This window comes from Protopterus annectens, chromosome 10.part0, assembly GCF_019279795.1.
Source record: "Protopterus annectens isolate FY-2018-M chromosome 10.part0, PAN1.0, whole genome shotgun sequence".
NCBI classification, from domain to species: Eukaryota; Metazoa; Chordata; order Ceratodontiformes; family Protopteridae; genus Protopterus; species Protopterus annectens.
The window spans coordinates 1,554,747,468-1,554,767,379 of record NC_056744.1 but is presented as its reverse complement, the minus strand read 5'-3'; the positions used below and the strand labels follow the sequence as shown (position 1 = coordinate 1,554,767,379).

Below are 19,912 nucleotides of genomic sequence, written 5' to 3'. Positions count from 1 at the left end.
ATGCATGTGAGATTCAAAACCAAACAGCAAAGTCTGTTCAAAGTGTTGCTACATCTGGAATGTGTATCCCAAAATCTGGATATGTTGCTCTCAGTCTGCAATATGCAGATAGGATGATTGTCTGATATACCAAACATCCACACTTTTCTACAGCTATATAAAGCAAATGTAACAAGATGATGTAGCTGAACAAAGCTAGATATGAATGTGTATGAAGAACCATAAAATGTATATTGATGTTGCAGTAACAGTCCTATCACCAAGTTGAAATAGTTATTATATAGGAAACTGTAGTTAGAACAGTAGTGTGTATATAACTGTAGCTATTAGAAATGTACAGCATATATATTGTTATTCGAAGGTGTTAATATTACTTTCTTCACCCCACCCTATAACCACATATAACCCATTCCACGTGAAAATGGTATGTGCAATCACAATTAACACCCCTGGACATTTGTCCTTTTGGGTCATATATATTTGCATGTCTGTTGATGCATCTGCCCTGTTCATACATCCACACCTGATGGCCTGTTGCCATCAATTAACCCTGCATGTTGTTGGACTGTGTATTTCTGTTCAAATTATGCATGTGTTATGCACGCTGTTCAGTGGTGTGAATATCTGGGTGTTTGGTTAATGGGAATACTAATGCATGCTGTTACAACTAATTGTGAATGGTATTATATGTCACTAACCCAAACTGTCATGACATAATGCAAAACATAGTACGACAGGGAAGGCGGGTTCCAGCGGACCCACCTCTCCCACCTCAGCTGGTGAGTGCACCTGGCACTAGTGCCGAGTCCAGACCCTCCTCCGGTGGCCCTGTGCCACCTGCGAGTGGAACCACTGCAGGGGATGGGGCTCGCCCCCCCTCTGCAAGTGTGGCCGGAGGAGAACCACCACTCACCCTCCGTAGCGTCCGGACTGTGGTGTGTAGGGAGATTCGGGACTCTGTTCTCGAGCCCCTACACCAGCTCGAGGCACAAGTGGCACAACTAACGGGCATGCCTGTTGCCCTGACTACACAGCCCCCAGCACAGCCCCGTCCTGGGCAGTGAAGGAACAGTGGCAACTGCCTATGGGTGGGGATATCAGTTCCAGTGTTGCCATCTGTGGGCTCATGGGCTCTGGATATCCAAACCTCCGTTCCCGTCAATTGTGTAACCCCCCCACACGTGTCATACACTGCCCCTGTATGCGTCTTGTTTGTCTTGTCTGTTTACCTACCCAACCTACCTCCCCAGCTGTACCTGCTTCCTTCACCTGACATACTACTCTCACCTGGAAAAAAAAAAAAAAAAAGGGCACTCTGTACCCACAAAAAAATTACGCCCCATACATCGCTGCCCATTCAGCACACATGTCTACTGGACATGGAACCTATCGATTACAACTGGCTGTACAACAAGTATTATTGTTGTCCTGACATCTCTCTCAGGGGTGGAATGTTTCAAATGTCACACCAAATTACATACATATGCACAGCTGTTGCTGATGAAGAAATGGGCAGGTATGGACCTTACCTACATCCCTCCTGCACATCCCAAGCTTGTTTCCCTACTGTCTTACCCTCTTTGTGACCCTTTTTTCACCACTTTCCTGTCTCTCCATTTTCTTTTCTTTCAAAGAAAATAGTGTGGGTGTGCGCCAGAGTAAGCACCGTTAAGAGGTTGTAAGCGGGTGTGCGCTTGTGTGCGCGGAGCTGATCGCCAGTGCGCATGCGTGAGCTCCACGCAAACCAGCGCTAACCCGGTTACAACTGCTTAAAAGTGCCTTAGTCACTTTGATTGACAGGTCCTGTACTCAGTTCAAAAGCAAAATAAAATCCCACTGTGAGTCCCGAACCCAGGACCTTGGAAACAGTAGTCTGCATGACTTACCACTAAGCCATGACTCTTATACAAGAACATTGTGCTAAAATAAATATATCATGTAATAGTAGGAATGAATGTAAAGGGAATATAGATGTGTAGTACACAAAGCATGCCATTTAGAATTACTATCAAAACTAGTGGATTTCCATAATAGTCGTGTGTGAACAGAAACAGCCATGCTAGTTGGAAGCTAGTAGGTAATAATGTCAATATAGCACCTTGCAAGCCACACACATACTCACAGCAGGATAAGCACTGCCCATACCCCACAACCTCTTACAGGAACACATCTGGACCAAGTAATAAAATATGTGGAGCAAAGGCCCAAAACCAGGGACACATTACAAATAATGTTACAACAAACACAGACAATTCAGAGAGTATCAGGGTCTGCACTTTGTGGGATGTTTGGAAGGGTATGCAGTCTTAAACTTGAATGTTTGTCACCATATTCTGACTTGAGCCCAGAGTGACTTGCCAGAAAAAGGTGTGCATGAGATATTGACCAAAATATGAGGCAGAAATGTGGACAACCTACAAATATCTGTACGCATGATGGGTCTGACACCATATTTGAATAGTTAAGAGCCTAGACATAGCAACAATGAATGACTTTCAGGGATGCCCCACAGACCCCATGTGAAATGTACAAACAGTAGGCAGAAAGGTGTAACACATGCAATGGTAACTATGGAGTCCTGAAAGTATTTATCACTTGCATGGCAGAAAAAGTGTAGTAATACATATGCTCATGCTAACCCACAGTCACAACTGCAGCATACCAGACATTTTAATGGGTGTACCCCACTGATATGTACCATTCCATGAGGCACATAACAGATGAACCTGAAAGTCTCTGGGGCCTGCTCAGCAGCATACCCAAATACTCTAATAGATGTCAAGGCCCACACCATGGCCAGACCACACTGCATGCTGTAACACCCTAGCAGATATAGCAAGCATTCCAAGGTGTGAATATACATGGAAAATAGGAAAGCTACAGCAGCACACTACAGTCAAGACACCTAGCAGGCATACAAGTAGTGACTGTAAAGGGCAACTATTGAAGCCTTAGCAACAAAGTGCAAGCAAAAGTGAAAGGAAAGCACACACACACACATTAACAGTAGTAGTAGTTGTAGGTGTCAGTGTACATTCACAGTTAGTACAGGAAACTGGAGAAATGAATGGAGGAATGTTAATCTACAACACACCTGGAAATATGAGAGAGATACCAACCTTTACACTCACAGAACATTGTCCACAGCATAACAGCATGGTCCCTGCTCTTAAAATCTGAAAGGGCTACGCCTATCTCACATACCTTTTTATAGCACTGTTCTGAAATCACAGTGAGAACTGCAATCAGTACACAACTGGCTGCATGCAATTAGCAAATGCTGGCTAACAATTGGTGCAGAGGCCATCACATGGGCATATGCAGATACCTACAAAAGTATGCTGTACTCCCAGTCCACACATGCAATACTTTCATTGCACCCTGAGAAGGACGTGAGAGACAGACAGAGAGACAGACAGAGAGAGACAGAGAAAACTGCAATTAAGCAGAAACAAACAAATTGTTCAGAAACAGCTACCTGAAAGCTGACAACTGGGAAGTGGAGCAGCAGGACAGAGAACCAGACAGCAACACAAGCAGCTGTGACAAACACAGGTAATGTAAAGTAATACTATAAAGGTCTACATACTGTGAACCCTCCATATGTGTCATTGGTCTGTATCCATATGTATATGAAGATGTATAAAGGGCAGGGGACATACAGCAACTATCAGTAAAGGCTGTACATACATTTGTATGTGAGAGCATCTATGTGCACATATCAATGTTGGTTGATTGTAGGTTGTAGTGCCATGTACAAAGTAGGTTTCACAGTTATGTATGTTTAGCAGTATGTTAGTGTGTGTATACAGTATGGTAGACAAATATGTTGATATACCTGTCTAACATATGGATACGTATGTATGTCAACATATGTATGTGTATATATATATATATATATATATATATATATATATATATATATATATATGATATGCATATATGTATACATACATAGAGAGAGATATGTAGGAATACATAGACAGATGTAGATAGAATATTGTACAAACATATCTATGTAATGCACACATACAGATATAGATATATGTAGATACATATACACAGACAGATTGATCTGACTATCTACAGGTATGACTGTATATGATGACCTGCAACACAGCCTGTCCCACCCCCTCTGTCACTCACACTCCCTCTGTGCCCCCCCTCCACATCTATAGCAATATATGTACATCAATATATATATATGTGTATATGTATACGGACATATATATATATATATATATATATATATATATATATATATATATATATATATATATATATATATATATAGATATAAATATATATATATATACATATAGATATATTTATATACATATATATATATATATATATATATATATATAGAGAGAGAGAGAGAGATGTATATAAATTCTGAGTGAGGCACATGTGTACAGATGTATTGCAACAGGTGCCTGGTGACAAAGGCATGGAGTGAACACCAGTGTCAAAACCGGAGTACCATACCACATTCCAGATCACCTGCACCAGTAACCACCAGATATGTGATTGGCTGCCCACCACTGCATGTGTCAGGGGTGAACAGGGTCATAAATGTGTACAATAGTGGCCCTAATGATATTCACAGTGGCACACTATCCCTGGAATACCTGCACATGGTATGTGTCAGCGGACATGGTCTGTCAGCTATGGACATGTAGGTCGGTGTACCCCTCCACACCACATAATGGATGCCATGGTATGAATCTCACATGACAGCTACAGATATGGAGAAGGACACAGTGACATGTACAACACTGTCACAATGCACTCAAACACATTACCAATGCACAGTGACTGACAACACCACAGAGTACACATATGCTACCCACATAGAGGTTACCACTCCCAGATTTACATATGTAAGTCACACCCATGACAGATGTCCAACAACCATAGTAACACCTCACACCATCCACAACCTAAATGTCTGCTGTGTGTCGTCCATGCCACTGCAATAGTGTGCATATGTGGAGGTAAGAGTTCCTACCCACAGATAAGACATACCCTGCAATAAACCACACAGTGTTAAGAAGCAAGACTCCCCATGAGTACATGTCACACATACCCCTGCCGAATGTTAGTCAGATAGGTAATATGCCATATGAGTCACCCTGTGTAACTGTGTGACAGCAGCAGGTACCATCACACCACATGTGTCACAATGGTCAGAGTAGCAGAACAGTACGCTGCTGTAGTCCCAGGGGCAATAGCATATTGTATAGTATTGTATTGTAATGTAATGTATTGTGTTGTATTGTATTGGTATGTTGAGGTGCCTCCTTCGTGGAGTGGAACCACTGCTGCTGTGCGCCAGTGTACAGGCACATATCCTGTAGTCAGGCTAGTGTTACATAGCACTTCTATATGTGTGTTTAGCTCCTGTCAGAGTTTATGTAGCATGCAACTGGGGATACCATCAGGTCCCATTCATGTTGTGTATTCTGCTGTCCTGACGGTGGCTCTCACCTGGACATCTGTGATGACAGGGAGGTTACAGTCAGCTGGGATAACTATGTCTTATTGTGGGGGGGAGAGGGCGGGGTGACACCTGCACTGAACCTGTCTGCCACAATGTTGTCGATATCTGTGGTGTCAGTGAAATATTTGTTGTTGTGTACTAACTATGGGCAGAGAGGATGGATCCTGACCAGGTTGCTAACATAACTGAAGAAGGCCTTCTGGTTATCTGTAGTGTCCCTCTTGATTTCCCTCTCAAAGTTGCCCATGGATTTTGTATGATGGAAAATAGATCCTTACTAGTGCTGCTCAGACATGCCCTTCCTTTATGGAATTATGCTCTGTCTTGCAGTAGCTTCCATCTTCTGTAATACAATCTGTCTATGGCTGGGGTCCACCAGACAGGATGCTGTCCCTTTGTGGAGAGTGTCTTGGACATATATGGGATTGCATGATCCATGCATTCTCGGAGATGTCTGTAGAAAGCAATTGTGTAGGGGTCAGCATTGTGGGTTGTATCTGCCAATGGCCCAGTGGGCTGAAAGGATACCATGTCACTGTTACAAAGTGTAAAGTTTGTATCTGTAATGTTATGCACTATAGTGATTTGTGCTGGTGGTGGAGGTGGGATATGTATATCCAGGGCAATCAGTGTGTGGTCAGCTCACAGTAGTTGATGATGTAGGCCATACAGTACCTAGATACAAACCCCCAGAGTGAGGAGGTGCTCTTGACCTGAATCAGTGTTCTGACTGCTGGGGTTTGGTAGTATGTCGTATGGAGTGTGCCAGGTACTGTTGCACAGTTGCTGGCTGAGCACTGATACCTGGCCATCTACATGTGTATCCACCAATAGACAGACAGATGCTACATATGTGAGATGTGTTGTATCATAACAGTCGAGTAGCATGTGTAGTATGTGTGCCAAATTCTGCTGACATATATTGCTGATACCAGGTTATTTTCTCAGATACATGGCCCACCCGCGGAATCCCACCTACTCCACAGCTGAGGATGAGGAGTTACACCAGAGCCTGGTGCGGGATTATGCAATACTCTTTTCCCGCACCAGCCAGAATCAGCAGGAGAGGGCTGCACTGTGGCAATACCTTGTCCGTCGGGTAAATGACATAGGCACGCATAATAGGACATATGAGCAGGTACGACATCACTGCAGTGATTTAATCAGACATGTCCATCAGTGTGCATCGGATATCCACAGGCAACAGGTCGCCACAGGTGGTGGGGTGGCTACACATCCCCCACTCACCAGACTGGAGGGACTACTCATGAGTGTAGTGGCTCCAGCCCACCAGCAACAACAACAGCAGCAGACATGCATTATGATGGAGGCTGGAGCCACGCAGCAGCAAGACAGTGAACGTGCAGGTAATATGTCATATGTATAGTTGACTGTTGTGTACACCAGTAGTTAATGCATGTGTGAGGCGTGTCCTTGGTTTGTAGCTGTCACCATAGTATTTAATGTGCAATTGTGATATCCTCAATATTAGCAGCTGACATGTGAAAGGCGACTGTTGTACTACTGACCTGTATCATACTCAGTAACAATGGCACAGTTGTGCCCACTGACATTAGTTTCTTCACGTCTGCAGGACCCTCTGGTATAACAGCAATGCAGCCTATCCATGCTGGTGAGCGTGTATTAACAATTCCTGTAATAGTGTTGATAGTAATAGTACTATTTGGCTCACTTAGTAGTGCTCTTTGTATACATGTAGGTGTGTCTGTGTCTGTGTGTTGATATCACGCATACTGAGTACTGTACAGTTGTGTGAAACTGTGTGCATGTGTGCATGTGTGCACCTGTGCACGTGTACACATGTGCATGTGTGCACCTGTGCATGTGTGCACGTGTGCACCTGTGCATGTATGCATGTGTGCATGTGTGCACCTGTGCATGTGTGCATGTGTGCATTTGTGCACCTGTGCATGTGTGCATGTGTGCACCTGTGCACGTGTGCACGTGTACACGTGTGCATGTGTGCACCTGTGCATGTGTGCACGTGTGCACATGTGCATGTGTGCATGTGTGCACGTGTTCATGTGTGCATGTGTGCACCTGTGCATGTGTGCATGTGTGCATCACTGGTAATGTGTAGACATTGTAAACTGTGTTTCCTGTTTCCCTCCCACAGGTTCTGTTGCTGCTCTGGTGTCATGTAGCAGGGAACCTGAATCAGGTGACGTGGGTACTGATAATGATGACATCTGTGTAATGGCACAGGAAAGTATGCCAGTGTCCGTCACTGGTCAGCCGATTGACAGTACACAGCTGTTGACCCCATCAATGCGCACAATTATCCTGCCAATACACCCTTTGTCACCAATGTCCCTAGGTGATGGACAGCATACAGTGGGCATTGACCAGGGTCATGTGGTATCTGTGGCACATGCCTCCCCACACAGCAGTCATGGGCATGGCCCAGAGATGGTACCACACAGACAGATGTCCAGGGGTTCTCATGGGAGCATCCGTGGGCGTACTGTCCCTGTCAGACGTGCCCACAGAGGTCTTACAACCTCAGCTATGTTTCGGGCTGTCATGCAGGCACAGTCACGTATGGAACGGTAAATCAGACAGGGTCTGAGGGAGCTGACAGCATGTCACACAGCCATGACTGACAGTATGCGTGACATTGCGGCTGCCATCCATGATTTCACCGATGTCATAGACAGACGTTGTGGGGACATATTAGACCGGTTCCACAACTACATGTCCATGAGCCAGGGCGATGGTGGGCGGTTGAGGCATCGACATGGCTGTGTGCCAGCAACAGCAGCAGCTGGCAGTCGTCGCGGACAACAGCAGGGCTGCGGCCGCCCCCGTAGTGCCAGCAGCAGCCCCAGCAATGCTGGGTCTGTGCTGTCATCAGACCGCCCCAGGAGCCATGTGCACGTGGCTCTGGCCAGGCCCGACAGGGATCTGTGTCCAGTCAACGAACACCTGCTTCTGATGACAGTACCCAGTCTGGGTTGGTACTGGATATGGTCCGTAGCACCCCTGCAAGGCACAGGTACCGTGTCCGTGGCCAGAGACACTGATCTGTATGACCTGGCAGGTACAGTCTGTGGCTGTCCACAAACACCAGTATATGGCAGCCATGAGGTGGAACTGTGTGCATCCATACACACATGCGAATTGACAACACCTAGGGCTACCGCATACACGCACACACTGCATCAACATTGCCCCACCTTCTACTGCTGTCCCTCACCAACACACATACACATACATGTCAATTGGTGGTATAGGTGGCTGACTCAGGCATACCAAGTTCACACCCTGTGCATATGATGAAACTGTGCCACCTCCTGCAATCTGTAACAACTGTGCAGGTACAGGTTAACATGTTGCTGATGCACAGGGTGACCACATAGATGTGTAGTAATAGTATCATGTTGTTAACAGTACTGTGTGCTGAATTAATTGTGGGTATATCACAGCATGCCTGATGCAGTAAGTGTGTGATTGTCATGTCCTGTTGTCTACACCCATGGTAAGTACCATAGTGTATCATCTGCACATGTTGGCATACTGGTGGTAATGATGTCAACAGAAGGCTACATACATAGGTAACACAGGGGATAAGGTAATGAATGTAGTAATACACAATGATGGACATGTAAATTGCAAGTGGCATGTTGCCCACACTGGACTCTGCAATGCAGATGTTTGAGGATGTTGATATGTGTGCAGTACTACACGACTGGTACAGGACACACAGGAGCACCCTAGTACTGCATGCTCACATCTCATACCATGCTAGACAGCCCCAACACACATAACTAACTGTCACAGGAGGGAGAGTCCCCATATATGTTAGGGATACTGTGGTGGCAGGCCAGGTAGCATACATCCTACTAAGTATGGAACCACTGAGTGAAGGCTCAGTGTATATTTGACATGTGTATTACTGCAGGTATGAGCACATGGGTTTCCATCCAGTTATTGTACATCCTGACAGTACATGGTCTGTACACTTGTGTGCACTGAGACTGGACCCTAGCCATCTGACCCGTGTATTTCCATGTACATGTGCATAGTGCCTGCATATTTGCAGTGTTACCTACTGGAACTGGTACAGCTTGTTTGTTGTACAATGGACTACATGCAGCCCTGTTTACTGTAGCTTTGTTTGCATGCATGTTTGCTTGCAATTACCCTGGAATACTGATCACACCTGCAATGCATAGTTATAGAGCTTCTGTGGACTCCTAGTGCCATCTGCATAGCTTACTATATGTATGTCCATGTCCCACTTGACAGGATGTCACTGTTTGTCCTGTTCAATGTACATTGCCTGTGACACAGTGCATATGACTTACCTGGCATGTGTCCATGTGAGCAGTCATATATGCTACTGCTAACTAATCACAGGCACTACACCTTCACATATTCATCTTCTGTTGAACTACCTGCTTCGCTAGGGATGGCCTGCACCTGTCACCCGTGGGCTTTCAGATATTGGCAAAGGCTCTTGCTACCCCCATAGTGCCAATGTTAGGCAAGGCTCAAATGCCAAACCCACCTTCATAGGTATCACAAGGGATAAGAAACTAAGAGTAATGCTACCCAACGCCAGAAGTCTAAACCTCCAGATGCATGCACCCAAAACACTCGTTGGCATGGAGAACATCAATATCTGTGCAGTAACAGATACCTGGTTCAGGGCTACTGAGTGCATACCAGCACTACCAGGTTTAACCTGGTTGATTTCTTTGAAACAGTCACCAAGGCCATTGACGAGGGGAAGGTGGTTCACACAGCCTACCTGGACCTTGCAAAAGCCTTCACAACAATACCCCACTTGGGCATTCTAGAGAAGCTCACCAGCTTAAATATAAGCCCCTATGTCACTAGATGGATTGCACAGTGGCTCAAGGACAGAACCCACATGGTTAGAATTGCTGGAGCCATGCCAGACTCCAAACCAATTACGAGTTGTGTCCCACAAGCCTCAGTCCTGGGACCTCTCTTGTTTGGTATATATTTATTGGAGGCACAGGCCAACACGGATGGACTGTGGCTGACCAAATATGCAGATGACTGCGAACTGGCCACCATAATCGACTCTCCAGCCGACACAAGCATCTTCCAAAGGGGCATCATAGAAACAGACAACTTGTGCCAGAGCCACGGCCTTCAGCTGAACAGTGTTTAGAAAGGGGAATGTGCATCCTGTAGTCTGTTCACCTAGTTGCCAAAAGGGACATTTTTCTCACACACAATTGCACACACTAATCCCCCTCAGACAAACACACACACTTGCAGGATTCAAACCCCCTATCTAACTATATTATGACACTTAAGACGGAAGCATTAGCAGAGCACGCTATTCGCATTACTGGGAGGTTTTCCTTCTCTTGCTGTACTTATAGGATGCTGATATCATCAGTGTTTAGAAAGGGAAATGTGCATCCTGTAGTCTGTTCACCTAGTTGCCAAAAGGGACATTGTCCTCACACACACTAACCCCCCCTCAGCCAAAAACACACACTTGCCATTTGCAGGATTCAAACCCCTATCTGACTATGTTATGACACTCGAGATGGACACATTAGCAGAGTGTGCTATTCGCATTACTGGGAGGTTTCCCTTCTCCTGCTATACTTATAGAGTGCTAACATCATCAGTGTTTAGAAAGGGGAATGTGCATCCTGTAGTCTGTTCTCCTAGTTGCCAAAAGGGACATTTCTCTCCCACAGACTTACACACACACCAACCCCACTCACACACACACTGAGCATTTGCAGGATTCAAACCCCTACCTATGTTATGACACTTGAGACAGACGCATTAGCAGAGTGCGCTATTCGCATTACTGGGAAGTTTCTATTCTCCTGCTGTACTTATAGAGTGCTGACATCATCGGTGTTTAGAAAGGGGAATGTGCATCCTGTAGTGTGTTTTCCCAGTTGCCAAAAGGGACATTTCTCTGCCACAGACTTACACACACACCAACCCCACTCTCACACACACACTGAGCATTTGCAGGATTCAAACCCCTACCTAACTATGTTATGACACGTGAGACAGACACATTAGCAGAGCACGCTATTTGCATTACTGGGAGGTTTCTCTTCTCCTGCTGTACTTATAGAGTGCTGACATCATCGGTGTTTAGACAGGGGAATGTGCATCCTGTAGTGTGTTTTCCCAGATGCCAAAAGGGACATTTCTCTCCCACAGACTTGCACACACACCAACCCCACTCACTCACACACACACACACACACACACACACACACACACACACTGAGCATTTGCAGGATTGAAACCCCTACCTAACTATGTTATGACACTTGTGACGGACGCATTAGCAGGGCGCGCTATTCACATTACTGGGAAGTTTCTTTTCTCCTGCTGTACATATAGGGTGCTGACATCATCGGTGTTTAGAAAGGGAAATGTGCATCCAGTGGGGAGGCAGACACCAAGCACACTCTGGCTAAGCTGTCATTCCCTAGGGCAAACAGCCTAGTGTTGACCTCTACACCCATATGTTTAATTGTCAAATGCACATTATTTGTTGCTGATAGACTGTTTGCACATCTTTATTGCCATAGCATTCCCTGTTTGTATGAACAACTTGTGCATCTGTGGAAGATGTTTGCATATGGGAGGGATCCACTATATCACGTATGTCTCTGTAGTCATTTAACTGTGTGCACTGGGAAGACTGCTGTAATGTGGTTGGTTCCTGGAATAACACATAAAAATACCAGATATGTGTGTCCAACATGCCCAGTTCAGCCTTCCCATGGCATGTTGTCTGACATATGTCTCATTTATCAAAGTGTGTGAGCATGCCCAGTGTGAGCATTCCATATGTTGGACTCTGCAGCCCACCACATTTGTGGATGAGTGTGAACTTCAACAAATATCACCCGTTTATGGTTGTGTGTTGTGTGTCATGTTGTGTAGGTACTGTACAACTGCTTTGTGTGTGAACACAACAGGATTATACTGTGCCTGCAGTGTTTGCATGGGATACTTTGCATACAGTTGTCAACATCCTTTCACACTGACCTAACACTGTAGTACTGTATAGTGTACTGGTAGTACTTTGACTGTGGTGGACAGTATCCTGGGCTTTAGTGCTATCACTGCTTTACATTTCGATAGTGGGCACAACAGCCTGGTTAGGGGCCAGTTGTGTACATCTGACCATGTTGCATTCTGTTCAGATATGAACTACTTAAACCAGGCTTGTCCAACATTGGTAGTGTATTCCACAACATAGGTGTACATTTGCAAACACTAGCGATGTGCCCTAGTCCATGTCTAATGCTAGTTGGAGAGTGTGTTTGTCCTTCAACACACATTGTAAGTGGAGTTTGCCATGACATATGTCATGGTTAGTATACTGTGCCTCTGTCTACCTGTGACATGACAGTGATACCCAGGATAAAGCTACCATCTCCCATCCACTCATCAAGATTCCTATTGAGGAAGATTGATAAGTGACTGTATGGGTAGCCTGTACTGGGGTTCACTCATGGGTGGGGTGGCTTTTGTGTTATGGATAATGCAGTACAGCTTGTCCTATGTAAGTCAGTGCTGGGGTTCAGGTCTCTCATGTGCATAGCTCACTGCCATTCAGATTGTACAAGGTGCAGCATGTTTATTGATACCAGCAACACAGGCAACACATGGCATCTGTGCAAGCTCTTTGATACTCCTGGTGAGGTACTGTTGGGGACTTTACGGTTGATGGAGGTGTCTGCTGAGGTACATCCCACAGGGCTATTGTAGTCAATTGTACCGCTGATGAAGGATGACTGCAGAGCCACAATGACCTCCCCTTATCTAGATCTGACAACCTTCATGATTAGGTGGGTATATGGTATGTTTCTGTAAACGCTACAGCACATGTTTGTCCAATGCAGGATATCTATCACCTTGTGTCCCCAGGTCTCTCATTACATGTTAACTACATAATGGGTTAACACCTATGTGGTAATTGGTGGGCACTTACTGTATATCCACGGGGGTTGACTATACACTTTTCTGCAATTAGCTTGCTGACATGCCTATGGCACCAGTTGTCTGTTTCTATGTGGCCCTTTTGTGGGATGCTTGTGTCAGCTGGTGGATCATATGTGGTGAGCAGTTTGTAGTCCTCTGCAAACATGTTCAGACACAGTCCTTCCATGTTTGCCTGTACCTATGGGACATATATACCAGACGAGGGAGATCCCAGGACCAAGCCTTGTGTGATGCCAGTTATATCTGGTTTGTAGTCTGACATGGCTGCAGCATGTTTGACCATGTCTGTTCTGTCCTTGGTCTGGTTTGCAACCCCTCTACTGACATAGGGGTTTATATTTAAGCTGGTGAGCTTATCTATAATGAACACGTAGGGTATTGTATAGAAGCCTTTGCAAGGTCCAGCTACGCTGTGTGGACCACATTGCCCTCATCAATGACCTTAATGACTGTTTCAATTGAGTCAAACATGTTTAGGGGCAGGATCTGCACTTAAGAAAGCCACACTGGGTAGGGTCCGGTGTCAGTAGGGCCCCAATATCTTTATGTCTGTGGTACATGCTGATCCTTTCCATAGCTGTGCAGACCGAGCTTCTCAGGATTCTGGGGTAGTAGTTTTCAGTATCCATTCAGGCAACACCTTTGTTGAGAAGGACCACTATTGTTGTACACTGCTCTTTGGGTATATATTCTGTGGTAAGGCTGACATTGAGCAGTAGTGTGGTTTGGCATTCCATTCATCTTGGAGTCCATGTTGCACTAAGCTCAGGACACCATCTCATACCATTGCTGCTGTGTGTTTTGCTTTGTAGATGTTGGCTATTACCTCAGCATCTGCAATGTCAGGGGGCCAGCAGTCTGCTGGGATAGATATTCTGCATTCGGGCGGTTTGCACTGCACCTGTCAGGATGTATGTTGGCAATATGTGTGTGTGTTTGTGATATTTGTGTGATTCAGAGCATATCTGTGAATTCCCAACATGGTTCCTACCATCAGTTGTGAAAGCCTTGGGATTATCCTTAGTGTCCTGTACAATTTGTATCTTCATAGGTTCATAGGTTCATACTAGGCTATCCACCCTAGGGCATTTGTTAGCCTAGCCAGAGTGTGTGTGGCTTTTGCCACCCCTTGCTATGTGAATATTATGGCCATTTTGATTTGCTTTGCTGTGCCTCTGTCTGACATGACACAGTGAAGACCCCCAGTGTAACTCTACAATCATCCATCCACTTGGCAAGATTCCTGTTGAAGAGGGGCTCTGCCTAACATGGAGTGGGATTCTGGTCCAGGGTGTGAGGAGCCTCTGGATTATGTATCTGTCCCACCAGCACATCCTATTTCATTTTTTGTTGAGGTTGACATCTCTCACTCTCACAGCTCTGATGGATTTGAGTTTTCTGGGGTGGAGCATGTCCATTACTCCTGTGTTGGGCATGGCCTTCTACAACAGGTATGCAATGCCTCTGTGTAGGCAGTATGTGACTGCATTCAGCTGGGGCGTCTACAGCCAGGCAGCATATGACATATATTTGAGACCCTTTATCCTCTTGGTGAGGTACCTTTCAGATCTTTCTAACTGCTGCAGGTGTCAGGTAAGGTACATCCCATATGAGGCATTGTACTAGATTATGGGTGTGATTAGAGAACAGTATAGGGGCACAATGACCTCTGTTGACGTAGATGTGAATCCTTTCCTGATACAGTGTCAAATGTAGACAGTCTTCCTAGCCACATTGGCAATGTGGGTGTCACATAAGAGGTTACTGTCCACTTGTGCCCCTAGGTCCCTGGTTACTCCTTCCATACATAATGGTTTACCACCTATGTGGTAATTTGTGGTACCTTGTTTGGTATTTGGTGGGACATTCATACTGTCCAGTGTCTTCAGGACGGCTGGGTGGGGTTCCTGTGTGTGAGAGTGTGGTCTGTAGCATGCTACAGACTGTACAGCAGTCTTGCCTACAGTTAGTTGCACATGGGTGGACTCCAATGCCTTGTGCATTGTCAGTTACCTGGACATATGGGTGTCTGTGCTGAATATGGATACTCACCCTCCTTTTATGTTTTGTTCCAGGTTTTGGGGCCATGACACATGATACGTGGTATAACCTGGTAGTGCTGGTGTGCTGTCAGGAGGCTTGCAGCAGGTTTCTGTCACTGCACAGACATCGATGTTCTCCATACTGGGGATGGCCTTGGGAGCATGCATATTGGGGTTTACACATCTGGCATTGGTCAGCATTACCCTTATGTTTTTTTCCACTTATGTTTTCTAGGGTGGTGGGTCAGTCTTTTCAGCCTTGCCTACAAACGGCTCTATGGAGGTGGCAAAGGCCTTATCCAATATTCAGACACCCAGGGGTAACAGGTGCAAGCCATCCCAAGAACAGCTGTGTGGCTTGTCAAGCATGACATCCCAAGCAGACAGACATTGGATCCCTTTGGAATGACACCAGTAAGTGTGCCACTTGCTATGACTGATCATTCCGTGTTTGTACTGTGGCATTATTCTTGGTAAGCGTAGGATGCTGCAAACGGTGAGTGTCATACCGGCCTGGACTACATAATCAGAGAGCTCACCTATGTCTCTTTTCATGTAGTCTAGGGAGGTACATCTCAGGTCATTCACACCAGCATGGACTATGACTGCATCATATTTCTACTTGCTTTGGAGTGACCTGCATACTTCTGTTATGTGGCGTATTGTAGCAGCCTACAGGCAGCTTACTGTACCCTTTCCCTTGTTCAGTCTGGTGTGCGGGACAGCAGTGTGTCTGACTATGGAGTCACCTATTACAACTGTATCAGGCATGTTGTTTCTCCTTCTGGCCTGTGACTGTTTAGCACACCAGCTTTGTGTACTATGTGTTGCATGTGCTATGTTTGGAGGTTGTTTGATTGGGTGTCTGCTTTAGAGGCCTCTGTTGGTGTGCTGTGTTTGTAATTTGTGCCTCCGGGAATGTTTTTCTGTGTTTATGTGTTTGGTTTGCAGTTGTGATAGGTCTATGTGGGACTGTGTTTGTGGTGTGTGTGGTTACCTTCTCCTCCTGACTAGTTTTGGGAGTACTGAGTTGAGGGAGCTCAGCCTCCAGTTTGGATAGATGGTTGCATCTCTCACATATATTTGTATTTCTTGGGTGGAGTTGGGGTTGTCTGTGTACTTGGGGCAGGTGTAACATTGCCTCAGGATTCACAGATTCAACTTGTTGTGGCTGGCCTTAGTGGATTGTATGTGTGGACAGATTTTATTGCCATACTACTGATCAGTGATTACTTCATTGTTTATGTTTGCTCTATCATGTAGTAGCTTCCTCATTCTCTTGCATGGTTTGGTTATGGCTGGTGTCCACCATGCCAGATTCCTGTGTGTATGGCATTGTGTCTTGTTTTAATTTAGGATTGCATAATCCAAGCATTCCTGGTAGTGTTCATGGAATGGCTGTATTACAGGTTCTGAGGTGTGGCCCATATTTTGCACCTGCACAGGACCTTTAATGGATTCCACATCAGTTTGGAGGAGTGCAAATATTGCTTAACACATGCTTTCCACTGTGGTTTTCTGGCCAGGGACTGTGGTCAGGATTTGTATATCCAGTGTGATTACTCTATGGTCTGGTTTTACCAGTGGACAATACACTTCTCATCTTGCCATCCAGTACCCATGTTGCTGATTATCACATCCAGTATGCTTACCCCTCTTGTGGGAGTGGTATGTTGTTCCTGGGCCTTTTGGTTTATGGATTCTATGAACTTTTGTCCTACACTGTTGGAGCTAGTATAATGCTCCCAGTCTATGTCTGGGTATTTTCAGTCACCCAATATAATGTGGTTTGGAGGACTTGATATATTCATGTATTCCAGCATAGGCCAGGTGCAGTTCCTGGTGTTGGGACAGTAGTCTGTAGCAGGCTGTAAACTGGGGGGCAGTTTTAGCCATTGTTACTTGACCATGGCTAGTCCATGCTGCTTTTTGTTGTGGTACCAACATGGGGGTGTGGTTATCCTTGACAATTCTTGCTAGTCACCCTCCTTTTGTAGCTTGTTCCATGTTTTGAGGCTGTACAGCACAGTATGAGGTGTAGCCTGGTAGTGTTAGGGTGCTGTTGTGAGCCTTGGCTCAGTTTTCTGTTACAGCGCAGATATCACCATTCTCCATACTGGGTGAGTTTAGACTGCATGCATCTTGCTGTTTCGACTTATCCCTTATCTTATTCTTATCCCTTCTGATACCTATGGAGATAGGTTTGTGTTTTGAGCCTTACCTATTCAGGGCACACTGTGGGTAACAACAGCCTTTGCCAGTATCCATACGGCCGGCACTGATAGGTGCACGCCAGTCTTAGCAGGTGGTGCATCATGTCATGCTCAGCATGTCATCCCAGACTGGCACACATTGGATCCCCTTTGACTAACTGCGATACTTCTGTCAATTATTGCACTTGATCATCTCATTGTCATGTTGTGGCATGATGCTTGGTGAGGGTAGGATGTTAGTCAGGGTCCTCAGGTGTGCATATAGTACATGGTGTTACATTACTTAACACATAGCATTCATGCCTCAGGTGGTGCTGCAGGGCTGCCTCTGTCGGATGCGCATATTACACTTCCCTGTACATGTTTGAGAGCAGGTTGTGTCATGTTAGGCATCCCTGTTACTATATGAGTGAGTCAGAGAGGGGTATCATTCCCAGGGTTCCTACTGAGCCAGTGTATGTGCTATGCGTTGCCTCTTTGCCAAGGCCAGGACATAATGGGCACACCTCCTTCTGCCTACTGGGGCAGGCTCAGGTTGTTCCTCCTCCGAGTCACGCTCTGCCTGTGATGGCCTTGGCAATGGTGGGGGGGCTGTTTGGCCCGGCCCTATGCTGGTCCTGCTGCAGCTGTTTTTGCAAGATCATATTATGTATCACAGCACATACCATGACAATTTGGGTACATGTAGTTGGTGTGTACTGCAAGGCTCCAGCAGATGTGTCCAGACACCGGAACCGTGACTTGAGCAGCCCAAACACACGCTCTATTACATTACGTGTTTGTGCGTGTGCCTCATTATGGCGTTCCTGTTTAGGTGTGTGTGCGTTTCTGATGGGTGTCATCAGCCATGGCTCCAGTGCATAACCTGCATCCCCCACTCGGTGTCCATGCGGGATGTCCCCATTGGCAAATGTTTGGTACAGCTGCATCAAATGCCAGATGTGGGAATCATGGTAGCTCCTAGGACAGCCAGCACACACATTCATTATTATGCCCTGGGCATCAAACACAACCTGGCAGTTGATGGAGGGGAAGCCCTTGCGGTTGATGTATGCCCTACCCCGCTCACCAGCTGGTGCTTTGATGCGTATGTGCATGCAGTCTATTGCACCCACTACCTCAGGGTATTCTGCTATTTGCTGGAAGAGACGCATATTGCTGGCCAATACCTCACGGGCATTGGGGAAATATACATGATCACCGACATGTGCTGACATGGCATCCAGGAACTGGTGCAGTACCCTGGAGGCTGATGCCTGTGATATCCCCATCATATCACCAGTTGGTCTCTGGAAGGTACCTGTTGCTAGTATTCTTAGGCCAACACATGCCTTGGTTTCCACTGGGATGGGTTCCCCTCTGTTGGTTCTGTGTGTGAGGCGTGGCCTGCACAGCACCACTATTTGCTGCAGGAGGTCTCTGTCCACTCTATAGCGCTCTACTATCTCCAGCTCATGTAACCCGTGGTAGGTGACCCTGGGCCTGTACACTCTTCTCCGTCTCCTCACTGTGGGTTGTCTGGCACCATCTGCATTGTCACCACCCTCAGCAAGTCGCCTATGTCTCATTATGACAGCTATGGCAGCCCCTAACATTTCTGCTCTGAGTTCAGCTTTTTCACTTTTCACTTCTGATAACTTAACTCCTGTCTTGCAGTGTCTCTTGAGAGAAACATCCTGCACTGCTGTTTGCAGAGTTTTAAGTGCTGGACTGGGCTACTATTCTGCCTGTGTAATTGCCTGCATCTAATTGTTTTCACCTGCTAGCTCCAGCAGTATTCCCTGCTAGCTTCCTACTACATCTGTTGCTTCCTTTTTCCTTTCTGTTTCCTCAGGGTGGAGCCATGTGTAAACCAGCAGAAACACGCTCACAGTGGCTTACACGCGCGCACACATACTTACACGGTTCAGAATCTGCTTATTCGGATTAAAACGCGTGCACACCCGTGCAAACAGTGTTAAACATCTCCCAACATGCTCCCACATGCTCAGTCTGTCTTACACGTGCGCACACTGCCTTACTCGCGCTTCATGGCGTGCACACGTGCGCATACACATCCAGCAAGAAACTTTGGTGTAGGCAACAGTGTACACCTTCCATTTCTTGACTTTCTCATGCTTAGTTAGTGGCACACCTCTTTCCATGATATCTGTCTGACATCT

General features: G+C 46.0%; 1 protein-coding gene across 1 annotated transcript in view; it reads left to right on the top strand.

Moving 5' to 3' along the window:
• The window catches only part of LOC122813723 (zinc-binding protein A33-like), a 273,572-nt gene that overhangs the window by 108,019 nt on the left and 145,641 nt on the right, over positions 1 to 19,912 (top strand). The gene's annotated exons all lie outside the window — the stretch shown is intronic.